Source organism: Hibiscus syriacus, unplaced genomic scaffold (genome assembly GCF_006381635.1).
Source record: "Hibiscus syriacus cultivar Baekdansim isolate YM2019G1 unplaced genomic scaffold, ASM638163v2 tig00111095_pilon, whole genome shotgun sequence".
In the NCBI taxonomy this organism is placed as follows: domain Eukaryota; kingdom Viridiplantae; phylum Streptophyta; class Magnoliopsida; order Malvales; family Malvaceae; genus Hibiscus; species Hibiscus syriacus.
The window spans coordinates 75,909-93,856 of record NW_024062980.1 but is presented as its reverse complement, the minus strand read 5'-3'; the positions used below and the strand labels follow the sequence as shown (position 1 = coordinate 93,856).

The window sequence follows — 17,948 nt, the reverse complement described above, 5'->3', positions numbered from 1 at the left end:
TCATATATAGACATTTGCAAAATAGGAGCATTTTCATTCATTTTATCCATGTTGAATATTTGACAGAAATTTCAAAGATTTTAGCAAAGATACAAATCCATCATTCGATGGATCAGCATTTCCAGAGAAAGTTCATAATGAGAAGAACTCATCTGAAGAAGGAAGAAGAAATTCATAATGAGAAGAATTTGTTCAACCTTTTGCTCAAATCCATCATTCGATGGATCAGCATTTCCAGAGAAAGTTCATAATGAGAAGAACTCATCTGAAGAAGGAAGAAGAAGTTCATAATGAGAAGAACTTGTTCAACTTTTCGCTTGAATTCATCATTCGATGATTCAGTATTTCCAGTTCAAGTTCATAATGAGAAGAACTCATCTGAAGAAGGAAGAAGAAATTCATAATGAGAAGAATTTGTTCAACCTTTTGCTCAAATCCATCATTCGATGGATCAGCATTTCCAGAGAAAGTTCATAATGAGAAGAACTCATCTGAAGAAGGAAGAAGAAATTCATAATGAGAAGAATTTGTTCAACCTTTTGCTCAAATCCATCATTCGATGGATCAACATTTCCAGAGAAAGTTCATAATGAGAAGAACTCATCTGAAGAAGGAAGAAGAAGTTCATAATGAGAAGAACTTGTTCAAATTTTTGCTTGAATTCATCATTCGATGATTCAATATTTCCAGTTCGAGTTCATAATGAGAAGAACTCATCTGAAGAAGAAGAAATTCATAATGAGAAGAATTTGTTCAACCTTTTGCTCAAACCCATCTCTTGATGGATCAGCTTTTCCAGAAAGAGTTCATAATGAGAAGAACTCATCTGAAGAAGGAAGAAGAAGTTCATAATGAGAAGAACTTGTTCAACTTTTCACGTGAATTCATCATTCGATGATTCAGTATTTCCAGTTCAAGTTCATAATGAGAAGAATTCATCTGAAGAAAGAAGAAGAAGTTCATAATAAGAAGAACTTGTTCAATTTTTCGCTCGAATTTATCACTCGATGGATCAACTTTTTCAGAGAGAGTTCATCATGAGAAGAACTCATCTGAAGAAAGAAGAAGTTCATAATAAGAAGAGCTTGTTCGACATGTTGCATGACTCTATCACAGAAAGAGATATATCATCATCAGCATTTCTAGAAGGAGTTCACAATGAGAAGAACTCATCTGAAGAAGAAGAAGTTCACAATGAAAAGAGCTTGTGCAACCTTTGCTAGATTACATCACAGAAGGAGATAAATTGTCATCCCCAGTGGAAAAGTTCATAATTAGAAGAACTAATCCCAAAGAAGAAATTATTCAACGTTACCATCAAAGTCAAGAGAAGTCAAATGGATAAAAAATTTATTATCTTTTCGTCTTTGCCCTATTCCTGTTAACACAAGAATGAGCAAAGAGGGGCAGCTGAAGATACTAATTTTTTTTACCCATTTTCTTTATTTATTTATTATTATTATAATAATTATTATTACTATATATTATTATTATTATTATTAAAAATAATTAATTACAGGCCCAATTAAAACTGGACCGGCCCAGTTACAAACAACCAGAACCGGCCCAGACCCAAAAGGAAACCCTAAAACAATTTAGGGTTTCAACTAGGGTTTCTAAACCCTAGCACTGTTGCCACTGCCGCCGCCGCTCCAAGAGATCTCAGCAGCCGCCTCTGCCGACGCCTCCCAAGCCAGATGGTTCAACCAGATGCTGCCGACACTACAGTACCATGCCACCTCGTTGACGAAGCCTCCAGAAGACCCAGCTGCCCTCCACACGTCAATGCTCAAGGGTGAGTCACCACAAGTTCGGTGACTCACCGAAAATTACTTTAATGACCGGTCAGAGGAGCCTCTCGACGAGGCATATAAATGGCCACCATTTCCTGCAAAGAAAAAAAACGGAGACAGAGACAAAGAGACAGAAAAAACGGAGAGACAGAGAGAACAACATATCCCAGAGAGACAAAAACCGAGAGCAAAAGATACAAAATAGAGACCAAATCACAACAACCAGCAACCAAAAATAGAAGAAAAGGGAGGAGAGAAGCTTACCGAGGAAGCCACGACCACCGGAACCCTCCAAACGTCACCAACAACCTTCGAAAACCGAAGGTATTTTCCTAGATTTGCTCCGATTGGGAGCTTTTTAGGAGAAAATAACACCAGAACCGTCCTTAGGACGGTCCGATCTACCCATTAATGTAAAAATAAAATTTTCCGGCCACCGGATGCGGTGGCCGGCGGTGATGGTCACGGCGGCAGACGACTGCCGCCCGGTGACCGGCTTCCCTCGATGAGGGAAGCTAGAGAGAGGCGAGAGAGTTTTAAAACTCTCTCAGTTTAGAGAGAGAGAGTAAACTGAGAAATGAGAGAGCTGGCCCTTCGGGCCAGCCGTTTTGGACCTTAAATAGGCCTTCCCGAACGACGTCATTTCGGGAAGGACTATGCGTATAATTAAATAATAGTTAAACCCCGTCCGAAGCCATTCCAACTTGTAAACTTTACATTCTAGTCACTAAATCAAATTTATAATACTTTTAATTCAGATCTTTAATTTTAATTTTATTTATTTTAGTCCTTTATATTAAAATAATATATTTAGGATAAATAACAGAATTAATCCCTTAATTTTAATAAATAATATTTAATCCCTAGTTTATATTTTTAATTTATTTTATTCTAATATCCGAATTTTAGATAATTTTATTTTAGTCACTAAATAAATAAAATAAAGAAATAGCATGTTTAATCCCTATAATTTTGATTAATTATGAATTAGGTTTTTAATTTTACTTTTACTATAATTTAGTCATTTATTTAAATGTTTTCATTTATTTTACTGCTTTTAAATATATCGTTCTAGTTGTATTTTTATTATTTTAATTTTACTTGTTTATATTTTTAAATATTTTTATGTATTCATATATATAATAAATAAAAATTAATTTTTAAAATAAATTATTTTTATTTATTTTTCAATATCGAAGAAAGGACAGTCTTAATACAACTGGATGTCCTATTCTGGTATTTTAAAATTTAATAATTAATTTTTTTTAAATATTATTTAATTTAAATTAACATTTATCAATATCAAAGAAAAGAGCTGTCTTAAGGCACCTAGAAGTCCTTTTCAGATATTTTAAATTTTTTTTTTATAATTTTGAAATAATAGGATTATAAATTAAATATATTTTGAAATTTTTAATATTTTTAATAATAGAGACAATTTATAATTAAAAAGTACCAATTTTGGGCGTTGTAGGGGTGCTAATCCTTCCCTAAACGTAATCAACCACAAATCCCTTTTTATTATTAAAAAGAACGAATTTTTGGTTATAAACGCAGATCAGTTCATTTTTTAATTGGTGTTTTCTTAAAACTCTTTTAAAAAATAATTTTTAGGTATTCGACCTACCTGACCCAAAAGGCCGATGGCGACTCCCAAATTATTTTCAAAACCATTTATTCACATCAATTGTCCCGCCAAATATTTAAAAATTCGTGCCCGGGCGAAAACCGGTTACGACAAAAGCCAATGTTACAAATTAAAGCTAATAAGCACTTAAATTACCACCATTTTCAAATATTAAGATAAATAATAACGGTAAATGAGCTAATCAAATCATCCAAACTATAAATTCGTTAGCAATTAAAACTTTATTGAACAAAAGGAGTGATTACAACTGAGGTTAAGCTAAAATTGAACAAAAGGAGTGATTACAAAAGGAGTGATTGTTTAAAGAGATATTACCATCCCCCTTTTAATTTATTGCATTATTAGTATTTAAAATCATGTCTTTAATCACAATTTTAATTTTGTAGAAGTAGAAGCTTAGACCTTGTCTATGGTTTCTTGGAATCAGCTGTAATTATTTACTTTGGAGAAAATATAGAAAGAAAAAATCTGGGTGTATTCAGTTTGGGTGTTCTTCATAGATTACAAAATTTTCTGATTAATCATTTTTTCTTCATATAACTACTAATTACTCAACTAATAGGAAGGTTTTCTTCCTCTCTTCACAAACTGCCTTCTTCCCTTCCCAAACTGCCTTCTTCCCTTCCCAAAATCTTGCTGTGCCGTTGGACTAAATTTGCAGATGTCGCATAGTCCAAGGATGAATAGCATGATATGACCTTATTTTGAAGTTAACCCATGATTTTGGGGTTTAACGAAGCTTATGTTTGTTGCTTGAGCTTGACGTAATTGTAATGGATAAAACACTTCTAGATATATGACAAGCTGGTTCTACTGTAGGCTGTAGCTTGTAATTGGTTTATTACCTGTAATGGATTTTCTTTTTCTTGGGCCTTGCACTAATGTAGTTCCGTTTTCTCTACATGTGTTTCGATGAAACTCATGCTTCTTTTAGTTCTGTTGTTTTCGCTCTCAATTTTTCTTTTCAATCTCCTCCGATATTTATTTTTTCTTCCTTTGATTAGCATTATATGTTGTTGTAATATTCAATGCATTGCTTAATCTCCTTCGTGAGGCCGGATTTATGTTGGAGTTTTAGCTTATGTGTTAGGTAGTAAGAAATTAGCGTGCATCTTGATGTTTGAGTGCAAGTTTGTAGACAAATTTTACACATCTAAAACTTTTAAATGCCTTTTCTTTCAGACACAGCCTACTCAGGCGTTTGATCTTCACACTCATTACTTGTATCAGGTACAAGAACTCGTACTTGAGATGCGAGTGTTTATGCATACACTCCATTTTCTTGTGTAAATTCAATCTTACTACATCTAGTTCCTTTTATCCTTCTCAAATGTATGAATTACATATTATATGTTTTTTGACAATCTTTTCTCTTGAACTTATCTAGATTATGTTACCGGAAGCAATTGCAATTGTTATGGGCCCTACCGATACATCCAGGTAGATTCTCATTTCCCCTAATGATCAGGTCGTTGAATTCAATGAAATATAGGAGTAAAACGTGCAAATACAAATGTTTTATGGTTAGACAATTGTTTTCTGTCATGGTCATGTTTTGAGATGCTAATATATCTTTAACATGAGGTCCCGTACCATAGAATGGAGTCACTTGATGCTTACTTGATATTTCAGAAATCCACTTCAGTATTTAGACAGTTTTCCGTAAACTTTTTGTCGATTTGACTTGTTTGCCCCCGTGTCAAATGTAAAAGGATTAAATTCCTCGTTTCTATGGTACAGAGATTAAATTGTACTTTTGACTATAGTACGAGTGTTCTAAATACTTTAACATCTTTTCTTGCTCTGTACACTGAAGCATCTTTTGCTTTAAAACTTCATTTTGTCTAGATGATGAAAATGGGAAGAGGGGATTATTCACGTTTCTTAATTGAGCAATTTTGCTGGAAGCTAAATGATCAGAAGTAGGTTAAATCCGATGATCAAAGTAGGTTAAATCCGATGATCAACATGTATAGTCCCCTATTAGTTTTGAAAGGATATTACGTTTCTGAATCGAACAATTTTGCTGGAAGCTAAATGACGTTGAAAATGATCAGAAGTAGGCTAAATCAAATGATCAGCATGCATAGTAGCCTATTTGTTTCAAAAGCATATTACGAGTTGGCTAGGACATTTGCATATTCCTTCCGGTTTTCTTCAATCAACATGCTATCAACACCCTGATTTTTCCGAAACTCGAAATCTCTATCAATGGATTTTTTCTTCCTTGGGTTCTTTGAACTAGAATATGGATCTCTTTCACTATCCATTGCACCTACATTGAACTTCCTTGGCCCGGTTTTGGAATTTCCAGTGGTTTTAGCTGATATCTTGTGTCGCCCCGAAGCAGAATCCATAGGCTGCACTCTTCTACCATGCAAGTTGGAACCTATAGGCTTTGATCAGTTATACAATTTTGCTTCTAGTTGTTCAGCTTGAATGCACCGGAAGCATTGCGCATTTAAGATTTCTTATGCAAGCTCTTTTGAGAACTTGATTGGCTCTTTAAGGATTTATTTGACTTAACCTCACTCTCGTCTTTTGATCCTATCATACTTGGGCGGCTTCTTGAAATCAGTCCTCTTTTCTGCACATTGATTTTTGCTTGCATTGCAAGCGAAATAGATTTCCCCTCACTCTTTATAACCGGAGAAATTTCTTCGATATGGGAAGTCAGAACTGTGGTGCCTATGTTAATCCATTCCAGCTCTTGGTTTCTGTGAGCCAGGATGTTTTCTGTGCTGCTTCAGATTTCTCTTTTAAGTCTCTAACTCTCACAGGCACACAAGAAGATTGAACCGGAGGCTTTCTTTGCGCAGCCTCCATTTTTTCTTTGAAATCACGGACTTCCACAGGCACAGTGGACGATCGAACCAGTGGCATTTTGGCTCTTGCAATGACTTGAGGACCACGATCGAGAATTCTAGCAGCTGCTTCCATTATACGAGCAGCATCCTTTGTAGGATAAAAACCCGTACACTTTATCGGGGACAAAAGTTTATGGTGTGTAATTGGATTTGTTTTAGCTGGTTCGGAGGCAAACTTTTGGTTCAGAATTTCTCATAGGATTGCTGACCATTTTCCGAGGTTTCGAATCTGCAAAGTTTCTCAGAGGGCTACCCTTGATCTTGTTGAATGGATCATCTGGATAAACTATTTGCTCATCACGATGATAACTAAGGTTTCTGTTATGGAAATGAGCATCTCGAAGAGATTGAGTTTCGAAAACGGGGTGGAGTACAGGTAAGAGATGTAGGTAACGAATCTAATCCCATAAGTCGAGCCACTACGCTCGGGCCTTTGCTCCATACATATCATCATCCGTAACCGAAGAAGCACAACTATAATCACTACTTCCTTTGAAACTCATCCTGGCTCCCGTTTCATCCTCTTTCTTTCTGCAATAATCACAACAACACTTGTAAAAGCAGTTTCAGATAATCATCAACCCAATATCATCTCAGATTTCTTTGTTCTCACCAGATGAATACGTGTCATCGGTATGTTCCCATCACTTCTCTTTCCCTGTTTTGAACACTAAAATTTTGAAGACATAAACCAATCAGAAACAACATATGATGTTAACTATTATGGTGCAAGAACTGATTTTCCCTTGAATATGCATGTGACAATGCAGTGGGAAGGCAGTTATACCTGGAAAATTGCTCGAGAATAACTTCTTCCGAGTCTTTGCAGTCCAGTCGAGTAGCTGAAAGAATCCACCTACATAACCTCTTCCATTCGTCGAACCTTCTTTGTTTACACCCATCCTACTAAAAGCAACCCCGAGAACTCTACTTATATGAGAAACACAAACAGAATCCGATCAAATTTGCCTGTTGTTAAACACAATGAACAATCAGCTACCAAGGATTGAATTTATAACACAATCAGACACTACAATATAGCTCCTACAAGATTCCAAACCACTGTAAGATGTTAAAACACTTGAATTTGTGAGATAATCCCTTTTTCTACAAACTCCACTGTTCAGATGTCGAGAATATATCCGATTAATGAATGAAAGATCCGATGTGCATCAGTAATTCGACTTCAGGATGTCCAAAACATGCATCAAGTTTAACACGGATAACTGCAGTATACCAGTCTTCATTTCACATCAGACTTGAAGACACATTGCAGAAATTCAAACAAACAAAATTTGTCGAACAAACGAGAACTGAATAACATTAAATGAAAACGCAAACCATCTCTAAATCCTGGATTCCACACATTCCAGGCACATTATCAAAACTAAGCTGATTAAAACCTACATTCTAGCATTAATCCTTGAAGTTTCTACTGTAATGGGAGATAAAAAAACATATAAAGATTAATTGCATTCACTCATTTCACTATAACAAATACCTCAGATTCCCAATCAGTAAATCAAACTATATATTTCTTGTATAATGAACCAGGCAATTCAATCTCACTGAAGTTGAGCATTCAAAATTCTTAGTCATACCCACTTTCCCTGATTTTCTCTGCTACCAAACACGCCCAATGTAAAAAAAAATCAAAAATGATAAGAAAAAATATCATAAAAGCAACAAAACACCTCAAAAACAAAAACTCAAATCTTTAAACGAAAGAACACTTACATTGAAACCAATGAATAAGATCAGCTTAACTTAAGCTGAAAATTTTCAACTTGTATATACTTCGAAGCTGAAAGTTGAGATTTATTGAGAAAACAAAAGTGGAAAGGCTCCTCCTTTGAATGTGAGAAAGGGAGAGAGAGAATCTGTAGTTCAAATCGATATATGCAGACAGAGAGCGAGTAAAGATGGGATTTTGATTTTTTAAATAAAAGAAATATTATTAAAGGAGGTAAATTTAAAAAGTTTATAACGTTTCTTTGATTTCAAATCCCAAACGGAGACTTTGAGTGGTCCTTGCGTTTTTTTTTGTTAAAGTTACACGTCTTTTACAAGTATTATGTGAACCACTTGATGGCTGAAGTACACGTGTTGGGGAAAAAAGGCTTTTCGAAATGAAGCGAACATGATAAATTAAGTTCCATTAATCCAAAGTCAAATTACAACTACCAATATCATATACTTACTTCACAATGAATTTCTTTTAGTTTAGTCTTAGTAATAGAATTGAGCGTTGTTTTACCTAAAGTTCTTGAATTCGAATGACACAGAATGTGTGTTATTAATGATTAAAAAAGTGTAAATATTTTATAATTTTTAAAAGTTTAATAACTAAATGATTTGAGCATTGTATTTGACTTATTTGACTCAAAAATTTAAGGGACAAATTGATATGTGAGAAAAAAGTGGACAAAAAGGAGAGGGAATCCAAGCACAAATATTTATCTGTTCTTCAAATAAACCATGTCTCTTTTGCTAGGGATGACCTTTACTATACATTATTACTTTACTAGTACTGCAATAATAGGCTTAATTGAAAATGAACATTTCAATTATGTTAGCACTTCAAGTATAACCATGTCAATTCCTGGGGAAACTTATAGCTGCTGGAACTCACCACCCTCAACTCATTTCCGTCGAACGCGATAGCCGTTCTTCATTCCGGCCACAACTTCCTTTAGTATGTAGCGAAATTTCTTTCTTCCTCTTTTTCACTATACCAGTATTTCTTTGAAAAGTTTAAGATGATCTGAAGTAAATGGTGCCGATGAAGTTCATTGCTCATTCTTCTAGCAACTGCACTCACATATCCCACCATATAATAAGCATAACTTTTTGAGCACATAGCGTGACGTGAATGAACGAATAGACTGCCTGATGTTCCGTTGCATCGGCCGTGGTTTGAAAACCACTGGCTAATCTGTCTGCCCTTCGCAGCCTAAATCCCAACATCATCATTTAAATACACAAATCCTAGAGCCCGGGAATCACGTTTACCTTAGTACTCCTCCGGCTGCATCGTTTTATAATATCCCGGGCATCTTCCGAGTACCCTTCTTGACTAAAGAGTCCAAAACTAAATTGCATGTATAAGGATCAGGAAAACAACCTTTCGCTTCCATCGAGTGAAACACCCCAATCGCTTCATCATATCTTTCGGATTCGAAAAACGCCTTAACAAAAGCACCATAAGTATATCTGTCGGGATCCAATCCAACGTCAGCATGGTGACCAAAAGCTTTTTAGCGTCCTCGATCTTCTTCATTCTACAAAAACATTGAATGAGAGCATTGAAAGAAAACATCAGCACTTATTCCGGCTGACTGCATTTTTCTTACAAGTTTCATTGCTCTAGCAACATCCCCGATTATGCACAAAGAACGAATCAATATTGTATGTAACATCACTCGGGGTGACATTCCACTGAAACATTTCGGAGAAACAATCAAAAGCATCATCAAGCATGTTGTGCTCGACAAAGTCCGTCAATTAGTGAACTAAATGTGAAGATATCTGGATCAAAACCGGACTCTAGAAGCAATACCAGAAATTTCCTAGCCTCATGTACTTGTCCGATCTTGCAATGCCCATCAATAAGGGTATTGAAAGTAACAAGAGTAGGAGCTATACCTCTAAGGCACATCTCACTAAAAGTGTTTCTTGCCTTGTCCATCATAGTAGCTTTGCATAAGCAATCAATCACCATGTTATACGAAATAATGGAGCATAACAACCCACCCTTAGTCATCAAGTCGAAATACCTATCTCCCTCGGCGCATTTTCCTATACCGTACAAGGCTTGCATAAGTGCAAGATATGTATTAAACCCCGGTATCAAACCGAGCTCAATAAAGCTATCCAAAATCCGACATGCCTCATCAAGATCAAATCCCTTTATCAAACATGTCATCGTAAGGTTAAATGTCAAATTATCAGGCAGATAGCCTCTCCCCGAAAGTTTCTTCATAAACAATGCAGCTTCCCTAGCCATAAAATGTTTCGATAGACAAAACAGAAGAGTATCACAAGCCAATCTCTGCATCATAGGCTCCTTCTCCAAAAACATTATCAACAACCCAAATGCCTTAGGTGGAGCAACACAACGGAAAACACCGTGAATCAATGATCTCATGTGGCTTCATTGGGGAACACATTCCTCTTCCTCATCGTCTCGAGAAGTCTAAGCGCATCATCGACCCTCCCAGCATTACAGTACCCATCGATTAAGATGGTATAGGTATACACTTTGGCAAATATCCAAACTTTCCATCTGCTTGACTAACCGAACCGCCTCATCGACGACACCGGTTTTACAAACACCATGAATGAGAATATTATGTAAACCTATCCGGTTTACAGTTATCAGTTGACATTTGTTGGAACTTCAAATAAGCTAAATCGAGTGAATTAGATTTTATCAAAGCATCAATCACAGAGTTATACAATCTCGTAGTAGGTCTAAGACCCAAAAATGAAATCTGCCCAAATATCTCGGCACAATACTTAGCTAATCCTAATCTCCCCCAACTCCCAATCAAACACAAATCAAATCTTCAGTGACACAAAACCCTGAATTCCTAATATCATTAACCAGTTCAACAGACAACAAAAGGGGACCTTTCTGATAAAGGGCATTAGCTAAAGTGGCCTTGACCGATCGATCCTTTGCGAAAAAGGTCGATATTGGAAACCCAGATATAAAATCTCAAAGGGGACAGTAGGTTATCTTGATTTTGCAAGAGACTAATCACGAACTGAGGATTCAAGACTAGTCTCTTGGCTTTTAACTCGAGGTTGAGCAGAACAAACCAATCATTTCTGGAGAGAGAAATGGAAATGTAGTGAGGATGATGATGAGAGTTACCTGTTGAAGAAGGGGGAGGTTGAGTGAGTGGGAATTGTGTGAAATGGAAACGCTTTTTGGGGATTTTGTGAGGTATGGAGTGAAGGTTTTGACCTTGAAGCTAAAGAGGAAGCCTTCCCATGTCCCGTCTGCAAATCACCAGCTACAAACCAAATGGAACCAGGTTTTTTTCTTTTGGTTTTAGTTTGCAAGGAATAAAGTTTCCAAACGACGTCGTTAGTTTACCAGTTAAAGATGGACAATAATGTCGCAGCCGACCCTGGCCCGGTCCAAGCTGGAAAGAATGTTTACTTCAGATTGGTTCAATCTTATATTTAATAGGTTTAATACCCTTCTAGTGCCTAAATTACACTTTAAATTAATTTTTGTGCTTAAAGAATTTTTGTTAAAATAGTTGTCTAATATTTTCAACATCATATTTTAGGTGCATGGACCATATCAACCATTATATTTGGTTGTATCTGACACGTATTATGTAACATCCTCCATGCCGGGTAAGTGATTAATTTGCAAAGTTTCAACATTTGGTGATTAAAGTAGAACAATTATTTAAAAATAAAGGTTGGTAAATATGAGATTAAGGTGAGGACCAATGGTCATTGCAAGGATTTTAATTAAAAAATGTTATGGGGTATATATGATACCCACGTGTGATTTGGATTTCCACCTCCCATTTCTTCTTCTTCCTTATTTTCTTCTCTTCCTTCCTCTCAACGTGGGCTTGCATTTAAGGTAAGAATCTGAACTTGATAGTTCTTTGATGTTTTATGATTGGAAATGAAAGCTTGGATGTTATATAAGCTAAAGGAAAGCTTATATGACATTAAAACAACAAGATTAGTGTTTAGAGATGATTTGGAAAATGAGTTTATAGATGAGATTTGATATGAGGTTTTGATGTTGAATCAGAATTTTGACTTGTCAAAGCTAATTAAGAAGTATGAGGGTTAGAATTCAAATTAGAACATATTGGAATTTGAGTTGGATTCTTAAATTCTACATGGAGAATTAGATTTCTAAGTATTAAGGTATTTAATGGATAGTAATTAGTTTAAGTAAGTGTATGAGAGCTAAGAGTAGAAAGGATTGAAATAGGTATGTTTGAGCTGAAATGGGATGATTTCCGAGCTCAAATTAGGAATTCTGGGTTAGGGGAATCGGTACCCATTCAAGGGGAACCGATACCCCTTCAACGAATATGATTTCCAGAATGCTAGAGGGGAATCGGTACCCCTAAGGGGGAACCGATACCCCTCATCGTATATGAAATTCCAGACTGCTTGAGGGGAATCGATACCCCTAAGGGGGGAACCGATTCCCCCATGAGAAAAGAAGAAGAAAGAAAGAAAGCAAGACTAGCTATTAATTCTTTTAATTAGTAAGCTATTAAAGCTTAATTGCAAGACATAGACGTCTGATGATCATCTTAAAAATTATGTTTATGTAGATACCGAGCCTACTCGAGTTCGGGAGCAATCTACAAGTAGGATCGAGCGAGGAAAAGGCAAAGAAGTATAGGTGAGTGCATATGCATAGCATGAATACAGTAGTATATTCAGTTCTAGACTTGTGATAAGTCTAGATTCCATATTTTGACATATGATTACATTCCATATTATGATACATGACATGAATTCGTATTAAAGGTATTACATGACATGAATTCATATTATATGTATTACATGACATGAATATGCAGAAAACGTTATATGCATTATGTGATAAAGGTATGTAAATGATATGCCTATGTGTTAAAGGTATGAAAATACTATGGCTACGCGATATGAACTACGGGAAATGTATAAGCCCATGTTATGTAGATGAGAAATATAGGTATGTTGGCATGCCAAGGGTAGAGGGTATACCGTTCTTTAGGACATATGTATATCCTTTGGAACCTGTGTGAAGTCTTGGAAGACACATACTTGATCTAGTATATGTATATGATTCTTAAAGGATTCTACGTGGTCCTTATGGACAAATTCTACGGGCACTTCGGTGCAAATTCTACGGGCACTTCGGTGCAAATTCTACGGGCACTTCGGTGCATTTATACGAGCTGTGTGACAGCATAGTGCACCCACATTACTCAAATACCTTAGGTTCTCATATGCTATCATGGGCCAATAAACTTATTAATACTGAATAATGAATGTTACAGTCATACGCTTACAGGTATGGATATTGTTAAAGTATACTACATTGATTAGTTACATGTTTGCATCTCATCTCATATGATCCTGACATATTCAGTACAATACATTGCCTTATTATTGTTGCCTCACTAAGTCGATGACTTAGCGTGTGAGTGTTTCACACGTAGGATCCGAGGAAAATAGAAGAGACGGTGAAGCAGCTTGACAGTATTACTCCTGCAACCATCAGATCAAAGCAACTTATCAGTAGGTTATTTTGTTATGTAAATAACAGTTGGCATGTAATTAAAGAGTTAAGTTGTGTATGCTCTGAATATTTTTGTAAACTTATATTAAAGTATGTATATTATTGTATTTTCTTAATACAAGTCCCAATATTTTACTATTATTTATTAAGAGTTGTGTTTTAAAGTCAATGTAGTATCTCTGACTCATATCCGGGTCGGGTATGGGTTGGGGGTGTTACATTTAATGGTATCAGAGCTATGGTTTAGCCGATTCTAGGCATAAACCAGAGTCTATGGAGTCTTTAAATGGAATACATGCCAACTAATAGCGAAACTTCTGATCTGGTATAGTATGAGTATGCTGTTTTGCTAATAGAATAATGTGGGTATTCTTATTAGATGTCCGGACATAATAGCTCCCGAAGTGAGCGGGAGAAGATAGGCATGCTGAAAGCAGTAATTCCACCTGCCCTGGCCAGGCAGTGAAGAACGGGCATCTCAAGGAATGCCTGTGCAAGATCAAGATACGTTCTTCAGAACGTTAGACGCTATTCTGACGCGTCTTCAACCTCCTGCTCCACTAACTCCAAGAATTAATGTAGCAAAAAATGAGAAGTTTAGGAGCTCCCGAATTTAAGGGAGAAGCTGAGGAAGGTCCCGGTGTCAGCGGATCTTTGGTTGAATGATTTGAAAATCATGTTAGATGGTCTCCACTGTTCCGAAGTGGAGAAATTAGATGGCTGTGTCTTTACTAAGGGGTCAGGCGAGGATATGGTGGACGAATGTCTCCATGAGGATGTCAACCGACCAGTTGACTTGGTCTTTGTTTCTAGAAGAATTTAAAAGCAAGTATATTGGAGATCAGTTTATCCGCCAAATGAAGCAGGAATTTATGAATTTGAAGCAGATGAGCCGCTCGGTATATGAGTACGAATGTGAGTTTAATAAGCTGAGCAGGTTTGCAGCCGAGCTTGTGCCCACTGAGAAAGAGCTTGCGAATGGTTCGTGGAGGGCTTGCGCCCTAGGCTTAAGGAAATGTGATAGTATTAAACCTGTCCTCGTTCCAGGAGGTGATCAATCGTGCAAAAGCTCTTGAAAGGCTCAGAATGAAAGATTTGGGGACTCGAGAGTTCAGACATCAAAGAGGACGACTACTTATTCTGGTTCACACCAACAAAAAGGGGAAGAGACTCGGGATTTCGATCACAAGCTAGATCAGAATCAGTTGCATCGTCTGCTAGGGGAGCAAGTCAGGCAAGACCTAGACAGACGCAGTCAGTGGAATCTGGTGTTGGGAGATCTACTCCGGGGCAAGGGAGACAGTGTCAGCAGTGTGGGAAAAACCATTATGGAACTTGTCGTATGGCAGCTGGGACTTGTTTCCGATGGGAGAGGCCGGACATTTTGTCCGTGACTGTCCCTTGATTGTTGGGGAGCCGGCACCATCTGGAAGAGCTGGTTCTTTTCACAAGAGGCCGAGGAAGAGGCAGAGGAAGGAACCCGTCTGAATTCTCTGCTCAACCTGAAGTTCGATCCACTGCTCGAGTATACAACCTAAAGACAAGTGAAGACCGTGATTGACCCTGATATATAGCAGGTACTTTTCAGTTGTATGATATTGGTATTGGTACTGATTGATCCGGGTTCTAATTATTCTTATATTACAAGTAAGTTAGTAAAGGAGTTGGGGATTCCCTTAGAAGCTACGAGTAATGAGAATATAGTAACAACTCCGTTAGGCCGTGCCCGGGTGAATAAGTTTGTAAGGGGTGTCCCCATAAAGATTCAGGGAATTGAATTCCCTGCTAATCTGATGGAATTACCTTTGACGAGTTTGAAGTGATTCTGGGAATGGATGGTTGTTCCGTATTATGGAGATGTTAGTTGCAGATTGAAAAAGGTAACTCTAAAAAGTCCTGACGGAATAGAGATAAGTGTGAACAGTGAAAAGTTTAATCCGTTAGCGAATGTAATATCAGTGATGTCTGCCAAGAAATTATTGCTACAAGGATGTCAGGGTTTTCTGGCAAATGTGATTGATTCAAGAGCTCAAGAGAAAAAGTTAGAGGAAATTCCAATAGTTCGAGAGTTCCCTATGTTTTTCCTGCGGAATTGCCAGGATTACCTCCGGATAGAGAGGTAGAATTCCAAATAGAAATAATGCCGGGAACAGCTCCGATTGCAATGGCACCTTATAGAATGGCTCCGAAAGAATTGCAAGAGTTAAAGAATCAATTACAAGAATTGCTAGAGAAGGGATTTATCCAACCAAGTGTATCGCCTTGGGGAGCTCCGGTGTTATTTGTTAAAAAGAAGATGGATCAATGCGTCTTTGCATTGACTATCGACAGCTCAATAAGGTGATCATCAAGAACAGTATCCCCTTCCGCGCATTGATGATTGTTTGATCAACTAAAAGGAGCTTCGGTATTTTCAAAGATCGATCTACGTTCGGGTTATCATCAATTGAAGATCCAGGAGAAAGATACTCCGAAGACAGCTTTCAGAACGAGATATGGTCATTATGAATTCATAGTAATGCCATTCGGAGTAACGAATGCACCTGCTGCTTTCATGGATCTTATGAACAGGATTTTTCAGCCCTACTTGGACAGTTTGTTGTTGTCTTTATTGATGACATACTGGTGTATTCGAAATCCCATGAAGCATAGCACACATCTGAGGATCGTCTTGCAAATTTTAAAATAAAAAGTTGTATGCCAAATTGTCCAAATGTGAGTTCTGGTTAAGGGAAGTAATTTTCCTGGGGCATGTGATCTCGGCAGTTGGGATTAGAGTAGACCCTCAGAAAGTTAAAGCTATAATGGATTGGGAAGTTCCTAAGAATGTGTCTGAAGTTCGGAGTTTTCTGGGACTTGCCGGTTACTATCGAAGATTCGTTGAGAATTTTTCGATGATTGTGCTGCCTTTACAAAGCTAATGAGAAAGAACATACCATTTGTTTGGACTCTGAATGTCAAGAAAGCTTCGAAGCTTTAAAGAGAATTCTGACGGAAACCCCGATATTGGTTCAACCGGAATCTGGCAAGAATTTTGTAGTATACAGTGACGCATCCCATAACGGGTTGGGTGTGTATTAATGCAAGAAGGAAAAGTGGTAGCGTACGCATCGAGACAGTTGAAACCACATGAAAGGAATTACCCCACTCATGATCTAGAAATGGCTGCTGTAGTATTCGCTCTCAGGATTTGGCGTCATTATCTTTATGGGGAACGTTTGCTACTTATATACGGATCATAAGAGCCTGAAGTACCTGATGACTCAAAAGAATTGAATTTGAGCAACGTAGATGGGTAGAGTTCTTAAAGGATTATGATGTGATAATTGACTATCATCCCGGAAAGGCTAATGTGGTAGCAGATGCTCTGAGTAGAAAGACGTTTGCAGCTTTACGAGCTATGGATGCAAGATTATCTTTAACGGGACGGTGGTCTTTGTGCAGAATTACCTTAGACCAGCATGGTTGGAACGAATAGGAGAATTGCAATGTAAAGATGAAGTATGTTTGAAAAGAAATTGAGCAAGTAAAGAACAAAGAGATTAAAGACTTGAGATTAAGTCAGATGGAAATCTATATTGTAAAGGAAGAATTGTAATACCCGACAATGACGACTGAAGAAGGAGATATTAACAGAGGCTCATTGCAGTCCGTTAACGATGCACCCGGGTGGAACCAAGATGTATGGATTGAAGGATCGATTTTGGTGGTCAGGGATGAAGCGAAGCATCACAGAATTTGTGTCTAAATGTTTGATATGTCAACAAGTCAAAGCCGAGCATCAAGTTCCATCAGGATTATTGCAACCGCTGATCATTCCTCAATGGAAGTGGGAAAATGTTACGATGGATTTTGTTACGGGTTACCCTTGACCCGAACAAAAGAGAATCAATCTGGGTTATTGTTGATAGATTAACTAAGTCAGCGCATTTCCTCCCTGTTAGAACGGATTTCTCTATGGAAAAGTATGCAGAGCTGTATATTAGAGAAGTTATTAGATTGCATGGAGTACCTTTTTCCATAGTCTCTGATCGGGACCCTCGATTCACTTCTAGATTCTGGAAATCTTTGCATGGAGCGTTGGGGACTCGTTTAAACTTTAGTACGGCTTTCATCCTCAGACTGATGGGCAATCAGAGAGAACTATTTCAGATATTGGAAGATATGTTGAGAGCGTGCGTAATGGAATTTAAGGATCATGGGAAAAGTATTTACCGCTGGCAGAGTTCGCTTACAACAATAGTTATCAGTCTAGTATCAAGATGGCCCCATATGAAGCATTATATGGAAGAAAATGTCGTACTCCATTAAATTGGTATGAACTCAAAGACCGAAGTATTCTTGGTCCGGATTTAATT

General features: G+C 37.2%; 1 pseudogene; it reads right to left on the bottom strand.

The window, feature by feature from the left end:
- Nucleotides 1-9,139: 9,139 nt before the first annotated feature.
- On the bottom strand, nucleotides 9,140-11,914 carry LOC120152751 (annotated as a pseudogene).
- Between the last annotated feature and the right edge of the window lie 6,034 nt (nucleotides 11,915-17,948).